The sequence below is a fragment of the Dermochelys coriacea genome, chromosome 5, assembly GCF_009764565.3.
Source record: "Dermochelys coriacea isolate rDerCor1 chromosome 5, rDerCor1.pri.v4, whole genome shotgun sequence".
Taxonomy (NCBI): Eukaryota; Metazoa; Chordata; order Testudines; family Dermochelyidae; genus Dermochelys; species Dermochelys coriacea.
The window spans coordinates 76,188,766-76,200,327 of NC_050072.1; positions in this window are offsets into that span (position 1 = coordinate 76,188,766).

Here is an 11,562-nt window from a genome sequence, read left to right on the forward strand (position 1 = left end):
ATTATATTAAATAAATTACCCAGAGCAGATTCCATTTGTGCCAGATATCTGAAGGGACTGCTGTACAAATTAGCTCAAAGCCAGACCGCCTAGGCCTTCTATGGGTGTGCAATGAGGGACAAAAGGACTTGAGGAGCTTTTCCCGTTCCTCAAAGTCCACATAAGAACCAGACAGATTTTTATTCCCTACAGAGGGCATAGGGAGCAGATGGGGATTGCTCAGGGGGAGCACAGGACACATGGAAAACACGCTCCATCTCATAAAAGAGTAGTAGCTGGCACATAGCCATTACATATGCACAGTTCTATGAGCCATTCAGCTCTGCACTGATCTAAATGCAAGGCCAAGAAAATAATTAAGCATTGAAACAACAAGTATACCAAATGGCTGTACACAGCTTTAAGAAAGGTATGAAGGGTGACCCTAGAAATTATGGACCAATGAGTGTTGCATCAATATTTTTAAAAAAACGAACTGTTGAGAAAATCATTAAAAATAAAGCACCTGACTATAGCCATTAGGTATAGCTGACAAAGCACTTAAGTGCACGCTTATCTTTAAGTCTCATTATTTCAATGGGACTGTTCACATACTTAGAATTAAACATGTGCTTACATGCTTTGCTGGATAATGGCCAAATATATTATGAAGAAACCAGCACCTCTTCTGTAAGAGTAAATCATGACTCTGTACCCCCAATAGAATTCTCGTTAAGAGGTAACAAAATAAGGGATAATGTAGCACTGATAAAATATTAAGATTTCAAAGGCTTTTAAAAAGTGTCTCTCAAAACACAATGAAGGAAACTTGATAAACTTAGTATGTGAGGCAAAATCTTTAAAAACTAGACATGATAAAGGGTTCAAAAGAAGGATTAAATGACTAGTATTCAGCAGAGAAAGAGGCTAACAGTACAGCTGGGTGAGCATTAGAAAACTTTTTTCCACAAACATTTATTTGAACTCTGAAATTAGTTCATTTCAGCATTGTTGGTGCCCCTCCTGCGTTCACTTTGTGTGACCATTCATGTGATTGAATTTTACTAGCATGAATTTTTTGAGAAGTGAATATTATTAAGCTTGTACTCTCTGATGCAAAAAAAATCACTTTCTATGACCATTTTCACTAGAATACTCCTTAGAAGAATCAACCAACTATATTTCAGAAACAATACCATGTGACTGATGTGAACTAATAAGCAACACAACTCAAATTTCTGATTTCCAGTTTCAAACATAAGAACAAGTTGCGTCTCAATAAAATCAAAAGACAATGGACCATGGCCAGTACAGCCAAGGAGTGGGAGGAATTAAAGCTTTTATTCCACCTTTGTGGTCTGCCAATCTCTGAAAAAAATCAGAATCTGATTCAGCTGTAGTCAGTTTAGAGCACCTGCAGGGCTGCTCTATGTTCCACAAGCAGCAATGACCCCCACCCCAATGAGCCATTGCATGTATAGGGGATTGTCAGAGCTCAAGGGTGCTCTGATGGGGCCCCTGAAATGGAATGCTGTGTGCCAGCATCTCTGCCTGGAGAGTTCCCCCTTTTGGTGAATCCCCACATAGTGAGATCCACCATCTAGTTTCTTTGCACTGCCAGAATAGTGTAAAAAAGCCAGAGCAGGAAGAAGAATCTAGTCTGAGAATGAGTAATTTGTAATGCAATGATTAACTTGTGAAACTCACTGCCACATGATATTATAAAGGCAAAGAATTTAGTAACATTCAGGAAAGAATTAGACATTTATATGAATCAAAGGAGCATCTATGGTCACAGAGCTAGGATAAATTACCAAGGCCCTCAAACATTATGTTTCAGGACATAAACCAGCTAAAATAAAAGGGAAAAAATGACCTTCTCTGCAAAGAGATTGAAGATATACTGCTGGATAGCAGTGACCATGGATAGAGACATAGTACTGTAATAAATGGACAATAACTGCATTTTGACATGGCAATTCCTACATTCATATTTTCTTAAAAAGGAGTACAATCATATATAAATTAAACAATTTGAAGAAACTCTGGGGTGCGATATGGCTGCTTTGCACTCTGCTTGCTGTGAATTCTGCCTGTAACCAACATCCTCGTGGAGGGGAGTCTTCTAATGGCATATATGGTGCAAAGAGAGCAAAGGAAACATGACCAGGAATTCCCTATATCTGCCATTTTGACCCCTGGGGCAGCTGTAACTTATGCCAGGGACCCAGCTCAATTCACAACAGGTTCAAGACTGAGGGAGCATAAAGTATGAATTAATGCTTTCTTTGTACCCCTATTGCCAAACTTGCACTCCCTGCAGTTCAGCCAAGCCCAGAGTATGCCCGATATCTTCTCCTCTGTTGTACATGAAAGCTTAGTTTCAGCAAGAAGACAGTTTACAAAAAAAGAGGGCTAATAGTGATGCTGGCATACCCTTAATTAAAAGGAGGGCAAAAGCGTGCTACAATAATCTATAGATTTTATATATCCAAAACTATTGATAAAAGGAGTCTTTCCACAGCACATCATTGTTAAATCTGGGCAGCTTGATGCATCTCTTTTATTACCAGAATATTACAGCCCTGATTATCATTCCTGCAGTTCATGATTTTAGTGCAATAACAGCCCTTTGATCCTGCCTTAGGTTAGTAATTACCAAATCAGCCTTTATCTACTGGTAACAACTGGTTCGGAGACATTATTCTACACATATTAATGTCACCATAGTAATAAACTTTCTGTTATAAAATGTGAAAACATATTAGCCTGTCTAATACAGTATAATATGCCTCTATTTCTTTTCTGAAAAATGATGATCCACTGACATTTCACATTAATATCAAAAGGGATACAAATAAAGCATAGTAATAAACCATAATATGTGGAGAACATGAAAATACAACAAAACTGCAATGAAATTATTTTGAGTAAAGTCATTATTGCTAAACAGATTTTCACTTATATTACTTTCTAGTTAGCATAACAGACCATGCCAAAATAATGCTGAATATTCCATAATGTGCTACACTTGCTCGCTCAGATCCTGTGCTAAATTGAGTGACACTTAACAATTCTGACCAGGCTCCTCCGGTTGTCATTCACCACCTAGCGCCACTGCAGTTAAAGGTCTGCATTGTAATTACAGGTCACTTCTATGAAATTCCCATTATAAACTCCTATTTTCAGAGAATTATAACTTTGTCATAAACATTCTTTCTGGACTGACTGAACCAAGAAGTTCCTAGCTGCGGACAATTTTTTTGTCCAAATTAAAATATATAATTTGTTTACCCTTTTGAAAAAGGTATGAGAAAATCAAAGCAGAGTGCGATTTTCTGTACTATTTGCTCTCATTTTATATTACCATAATTTTAAAAAGTTTACTACTGAAACTTGGCAGGCTGTTGGATATCTGTTTGTTCTGGCACGTAAATGTGGAGGCAAACCTACTGGATGTACTGAGGAATGGAAGCCTTTTCTAGAACAGTGCAAATGGAAAAATCATAAGCGCAAGCCATTTTACTCCTTCCTCACAGCTTGTACCCTGTGGCAGCCATAGATTATGGCCATTGTAATTATGGCTATTTGTAACCACTAATGCCCCACATACATTAGAAAATGGCCTACTGCTGACAACATGTCCCCTGCTCCTCCCTCAGCTACTTTTGAAAATGGTTTCGCTGCTGGTGTAGTCTGAATAAAACCATTGGGATCTGGTTTTGTCTTTTGTATAATCTTTATATGTTTTTCCCCTAAAAAAAGAACTATAATGTATCAGGGAATAAGTAAAGAATATACAAGTTAATTGCCATTGCTAATTGCTGCTTAGTAATGGTTGCACTTTATAATCTATATAGGGCACACAAACAGGTGTTGCGACCTGACAAGCAGGGCCACAACACCAGTCAGGTTTGCTCCAGCTCACAACACCACTCACTCAAATTTGTCCCAGCCTCCCCTCCATCATGACCCCACCACAATCTCCTGTCCGGCATTAACTCAGGTCATAGACTTTTATCCTCTGATGCCTGCATCAAACCCAATTACTTGTGGCTGAAATAGAAAAACATCCAAACTGGTATAAATTGGCGTCAGTGGCAATACAGTGATTTGCACCAGCTGTGGATCTGGCTCATCGTATGCTTGTGTCATGTTGTAGAGGGTTTTTATATGTTACCCATATATATAAATGAATACTGGATAGTCCCTGTTCTGTGGAGCAAATATTTAATCCAGCCTAGTCTGTAACATTGACATAATCTGCACAACTAATAATATTACATACATTTTGCAGTGTCCTTGTAGGCAGCAGGTAAGATTATTAATTAAATGGTTCACGTTTCCAGCTGTCAAACATGGATTTTGCATTTATCATTTGTGTTTATCATGTGTAGATTAAGTTTTTTCACTACCAATATGGTCATATTGGTAATGTTATTTTTTTCAGCCAGAGTATTATAGTTGATTAAACCAGCTTTCATCTTACCTCCCATATCTGAAGATCAGTCTGTGCTCCTCCAAGGACAGGGACCAATGACATAATTCACTTCAAATCTTTTTTTTAAGGGAAGTTGTGCCTCCTGATTATTGGAGATATTTGTAACTTTACTGAGACAGCCCAGTTGAAGTGGACTGCAGCAGGCTTCCAGGTAGCTCTCATTTCACATAGCTCTACTCAGTCATTCCCATGTCAGTCATGAAACACTGAGATGAAGGTCATGTCCATTGAATTTTGCTCATTCCAGTGGCGCTTCGTATTTTGCTACTCTTCATCCAGACAGTAGATGGGCTGGTCAGACTAAATAGATCTCAGTGGTAGCCTCTGTCAATCTGTTTTAGACATTCCTTCAAAGTTGTTTCCTCCTTCAGTAACTGGAGAGGTCTACAGAATTTGTATGCTCTTTGGAACCCTCCTTGTTGCTATGGTAGTATTATGTGACAGAGCAACATGTCTTTGCATCATAGCCCAAGTATTGGTGAATGGCTTTCTATGTCCTCTGTCTGGAATTACTTTCCACAGACAGTACATAGGAATTGAAAATGGGCTGGAGAAAGTTAATTTTTAATGCTGAAGACTTTTTTTTCTTTCTGTGGTTGGAATGAATGATCAGTTGCTACTGGCTACGTGAAGATATTTGTTATACTCAAAAGTAGGGCCCTGAGTGCATACATTCTTAAACCAAAAACCTCTGTTACACTAAAAAACCATAAGATTGGTCTCTAAATCACAAAAGCCTGACCTCTTTGGCTGTCAGGATTCCAACTACAGCTCTTATGCATCTAGGCTTTTTCTGTTGTGTTCTGAAGCTCATGTGACTATGAGCAGTAGGAGTTTGCTTTTTCTGACAACTTACCTCCCTGTAGCCCCTAGACTAATCAATTTTCTTAGAGGGACACAAAACTGCCAAATTAAAGTGAAAGCTTGTTGTTGTGCATGTGCACAGCACCAAAAATGGATTTAAAACATAGAGGTGGAGTGAAAATGAATGACGTACCTGCCATTTTTATTACCTAAACTCAAAAATTTTAAATAATATAGCACTCTACAAACAATGAAATATGGCTAGCTTGAATGCATACATTTTAGACAGTTTGATGTTCTAGCTATATTTTATTTGGAATTATATATTTTAAATATTATTACAGAAAATGTTAGTGACATCAAGTGTAGACTTCAAAACCAGTTCTTAAAATCTCCTATATTTCCTTCCTTTCCTCAAGGTAGATATATTCTTAGTAGTTGTCACAGATGTGTGAATGTTGTGAAAAAATATTTTGTGAATAGTCACAAGAATTTTGTACGGAACTTGCTTTCCTTTGACTGTGTCAGCACCTTTGCTATTCACTTTCTGTGTCTATTCTAATCACAGAGTTTTACTGCCATGCATATTCATAAAAAATGAATATTAAGATTATCTATACATAATCACTACAACTGAATGTTGACTTGTATAACCACCAACAGTATGAATTTCAAATTGCATAATTAATACATGAATATGCAATTTAATATTCAAATAGTAGCTGGTTAGTTACATAAGTCACCCAACTCAGGGAACAGAAAAATACCGTGACACAAATTAAATAGTGAACAATTTGAATATTTACAATCAATCATTTGTGAAGAATCTGAAGATTAAAAATTATGTGTGAAAAAATCACAAGTAATTACAAACACTAGATATATTTTAAAATTTTTCAATTAAGAAATTTTCCTACTTAGTTGTTTAGTACAAGTTATTTGCTCATTTCTACTAGTAAGACTTGTGTATCACATACCATACTTCCCCAAAAGGAACTCTGTATGAAACCAATTTGTAGATTAAAAAAAAAATCCCTCTGCATATTTTTGATTTTTATATTAAAGTTTTATTTTCAATATTTCATAATGAAAATGAATGAGTCCAAGTCATGACTGCAACTCTGGCCCATGGATTTGCCAGTTCCTATCTCCCTTTATGTCAGATATCTACAGGCCTATTGTTTCTTGTACGCAAAGGGTTACTGGGAACTTAACATAAATTTGGCTATTCAACTTTAGTTCTTTGCAACATAGGAATAAGTGAGTTGCTATACAGAAATCGCTCATTCTATTGAATATGGAATTATATAAAGGCTGTGTTCCAATAGATATAATTTATGCCCAGTGCACACCAGTATGCTTGTATAACCCCAATTTTCACACACTGGGGGATTTGATTTTCATGCCTAAATCAGCTGCATGCAAAGGCTCACTTGCTGGCAAATGTGTGATATATTGCTTCACTTAGTCCAGAAGAAATATCTTGATATTTCTATCCATGCATTATTTCTAAATGGAGAAAGACTCTGTACTAAGAGCCTATTATCATTTAATTTCCAAAGGTCAGATCTAAGGGGACTTTTGGGCCAAAGAAAGGTCACTGTCCATTTTGTCATTAAAATAGTCATGTACATAGTACAGCTCAAATCTTGGAAACAAACACTCCTGGGCATTCTTTGAACACTTCCGTAGAGTTAGTCTTTCAGGTCCTTATCGGTAAGGGCATAGCATGGCAAAGGTGTCTTTTTTTCTTGAAGCTAAAATGTAAACGTACTGGAACTGTAATGTTCTTTTGTTAAAATGATTCTAATCTGTCAGTGCTTCTTCAGTGCTCCAGGTTAGAATAACTGCAGCCCCTTCTTCTCCAGACTACAATATGAGAGAATCATATCTATATTTTAATGGTTCCTTCATCTTCACTGATGCTGGGGACATCTTCAGAGCAGCCCCTAGAGTTTTCAGAGCCCTGTAAAAAGACAGGCATGTGGGGGGTCTCAAATAGACATGGGTAATCTGCATAGGGCATCTTGAGCAGAAGGAAAAGGAGTACTTGTGGCACCTTAGAGACTAACAAATTTATTTGAGCATAAGCTTTCGTGAGCTACAGCTCACTTCATCGGATGCATTCGGTGGAAATGAGCAGAAGGGTTTGGCACCCAGACAAATTGGAGTGATTTTCGTAAGGGGGATTTGGATCACTGTGTCTAATTGGAAAGGTATGAGAGCATTTCTCAACTGATTGGGAAAATGGAAGATTTGGGCAGATGAATTGACAGCAAGGTGTTTGGATTGGGGTGCTAGAAATGGTCAGGTATGTGGCCAGTATAGCTACAACTATGCAGATCCATCAGCCAACCCTCTGCTCGCAAGTAGAGAGCTGGGCACAAAGTCCATCACACAAGACTAATGCAGCCTTGATGCTCAATAGCTGTCACAAAGAATCTCTGGGACAACTTTACACCTAGAGGGGAGAGGGAGCATCTGCTCCCCCATCTCTGTAGAACTCTCCTGTGCACAGGTACTGTACTGAAGTTGTTCACAAGACCCAGGATTTGACTCAGTGAAGCTGAAGTCATTGATTTGAGCAAAAGCATGTGCATTAACGAGTGCCACTCAAATTCAGGGTTCCCGAATCTGGCCATAAATGTAATTGTTTGCATCTCTTTACTATTCTTTAATCTATCATTAGCAAACTAAACTACATTATCGTGAAGGAAGGGTAGAATGACAATTCCACCAAGAGGAACAGCAGCAACACTGAGTGAAAGGTTCTTTATACAGTCTTACACATACAATTAAGGCCATCAAAGGATGAGTGTATTTTTAAAACCAAAAGTTATTTTGACTTTGATAACTATATTGCTCACAGGGTGACCATAAACAACTAGAGTATTAGCAGCACACTTTGTCCTTCACTTCTGTAAAGATGATTGGACCTCCCTGACTGTAAATTTGCTTACACTTGACACTCACCGTGTAAGCAGTGAAATGATGCATAATAAGCACCACAATGCATCTTGTGGTATCACCTAAGATTAAGCCTGCTGAAGTCTGGGAAAGAAGTGCATTACGAGGGTGAAGTTACAAAAAGAGGAAGAAGAGGGACATTTTGAACTGGACAAAATCCAACAAAATCTACACATATTTTCCTCTCCCAGCCATTCAACTATACTCTTGGTATGGAAACATTTTCTGATAATATGAACCTCCTCACTATCCTATTTTTGTTGAAGTCAGGAAACTCTAGGAAGAGCAAGGAACACAGGCTTTCATCTCTCCAGGAAAAAGAAAACTGACAGAGGCTTTTTGTACAGGAGGGAACAATGATGTTGATGAAAGCAAAGAAACACCCTGTCCAATTCATTTTTTCCAAAGGCATGAAAATGATGTGAACCACATATGGTCATTGTGGAATATTACAGAGATCTAAAAACACAGCTTAGAAACATATCTTCTTACTTTAAACTGAACCTGAACATTATTACCTAACTAAAATGTTGGCCACAGGGAAAAAAAATCACTCTGCTAAAATGATTGAGATCTGCTTATATGAACTTGTAGTGCTCAATATTTGAAGAAAAAAATCTTAGCACTGACTCTGTATAGCTTTCTGAAATGCAGCAGCTGGTGTGTATACATGCTTCTGATGGCAGATTCATTATTCACTTGCATTCAGAATGAAAAGCTTGTGTTTTACTCTTCAAAAGAAATTCAACAATGGCAAATCAATGGCAATCAAGGGCGATATGCTATATGGGGATTACCTAAAATGTTGCACTTTCAGATTGAAAAAGCTGCCAAAGTACTGTGCATATAACCGTAGTTACAAAGAAGGAAAGACAGATTAATCATCATATATTAGACTGTGTTTGAATCTAGGTATTTAGAGACACCGTCTATTTTTAATCTCCAATTACCAGAAAGTGAAAAGAACAAAACATATTAAAATAAAAATATGTGATCCTACAATCTACCCTATGTAAACTAATTAGAAGGTATACAAACCTGGCAATTAGACCTGAGAATAATTAGTTACAAATAATTTAGTCATCAAATTGTTTTAGTTCCCAAAAAGTCCATGAGCTGTATCCCAACATCTTAAATGTATTTATTATTTAGGAATTATTTGCAAATGTACTAATGGTACTTTCCCTCTCAAATAGATCATATCCAAGAAACTGAGATAAATTAGATATTATTTCTACAACCCCCTCCACCTCAAATAGGCATAGCTCATGATTACACTAAGCCCTGGTCTACACTACGAGTTTAGGTCGAATTTAGCAGCATTAGATCAATTTAACCCTGCACCCGTCCACACGACGAACCCATTTTTTGTCAATTTAATGGGCTCTGAAAATCGATTTCTGTACTCCTCCCTGACCAGGGAATTAGTGCTGAACGACATCGCCGGGTCGCATTTGGGGTAGTGTGGACACAATTTGATGGTATTGGCCTCCGGGGAGCTATCCCAGAGTGCACCATTGTGACCGCTCTGGACAGCACTCTCAACTCAGATGCACTGGCCAGATAGAAGGAAAAGCCCCACGAACTTTTGAATTTCATTTCCTGTTTGGACAGTGTGGCAAGCTGACCAGCACAGGTGACTATGGAGATCTCATCAGCAGAGGTGACCATGAAGTCCCAGAATCGCAAAACAGCTCCAGCATGGATCTGATCGCTGTATGGGGAGACAAATCCATGCTATCAGAACGCCGTTCCAAAAGATGAAATGCCAAAATATTTGAAAAAAATCTCCAAGAGCATGAAGGACAGAGGCTATAACAGGGACACGCAGCAGTGCCACGTAAAACTTAAGGAGCTCAGACAAGCCTACCAAAGAGGCAAACACCTGCTTGGGGTCAGACCCGTAGACATGCCACTTCTATGATGAGCTGCATGCAATTCTAGGGGGTGCCTCTACAACTACCCCATCCCTGTATATGGACTCCTGCAAGGGAGTCTCACACAACAGGGATGAGGATTTTGGGGACAAGGAAGATGATGAGGAGGAGGTTGAAGATAGGGCACACCAGGCAAGCGGTGAAACCGTTCTTCCCAACAGCCAGGAACTGTTTATCACGCTGGAGACAGTAATCTCCCAACCGTGCTCCCGGACCTTAAAGGCAGAGAAGGCACCTCCGGTGAGTGTACCTTTATAAATAAAATACACGGTTTAAAAGCAAGCGTATTTAATGATTTATTTGCCCTGAAGACTTGGGATGCATTCGTGGCCAGTACAGCTATTGGAAAAGTCTGTTAACGTGTCTGGGGATGGAGTGGAAATCCTCCAGGGACATCTCAATGAAGCTCTCCTGGAGGTACTCCCAAAAGAAACTTGCAAAAGGTTTCTGGGGGAGGGCAGCCTTATTGCATCCTCCACGGTAGGAAACTTTACCACGCCAGGCCAGTAGCATGTAGTCTGGATTCATTGCATAAGAAAACATGGCAACGTATGGTCCCGGTGTTTGCTGTCATTCAAACAACATCCGTTCTTTATCTCTCTGTGTTATCCTCAGGAGAGTGATATCATTCATGGTCACCTGGTTGAAATAGGGGAATTTTATTAAGGGGACATTCAGAGGTGGCCATTCTGGCTGGGCTGTTTGCTTGTGGCTGAAAAGAAATCATCCCTGCTGTTAGACACGCGGTGGGGGGAGGTGTGAAGCGATCATCTCAGATAATTGGGGCGGGGGGATTAGTTCCGCATGTTAACCCAAAAACATCAGCCCCTTCTTTTAAATGACCAATGTGTCTTTTTAAATACTACTCTCCTTTTTTTTTCCTCCCGCAGCTGCAAACGTTTCAACGCTGCCACTATCATCTCCACCCCAGAGCCTGGCGCGGATAAGAAGGAGAAAAAAAATGCACTAGCAATGAAATGTTCTGAGTTCATGCAGTCCTCCCGCACTGAAAGAGCCCAGCAGAATGCGTGGAGGCAAACAATGGCAGAGTCCAGGAAAGCACAAAATGAATGCAAGGACAAGAGGGACACGCAAGAGGATAGATGACTGGAGCAACAGGAGAAGTGGTGGCAGCGTGATGAGAGGAGGCAGGATGCAATGCTGAGGATACTGAAGGATCAAATTAATATGTTCCAGCATATGGTTGAGGTGCAGGAAAGGCACAGACAGCCACTGCAGCCCCTGTGTAACCAATCACCCTCCTCCCCAAGTTCCATAGCCTCCTCACCCAGACGCCCAAGAACGCGGGGAGAGGGGCCTCCGGGCACCCAACCACTCCACCCCAGAGGACTGCCCAAGCAACTGAAGGCTGGC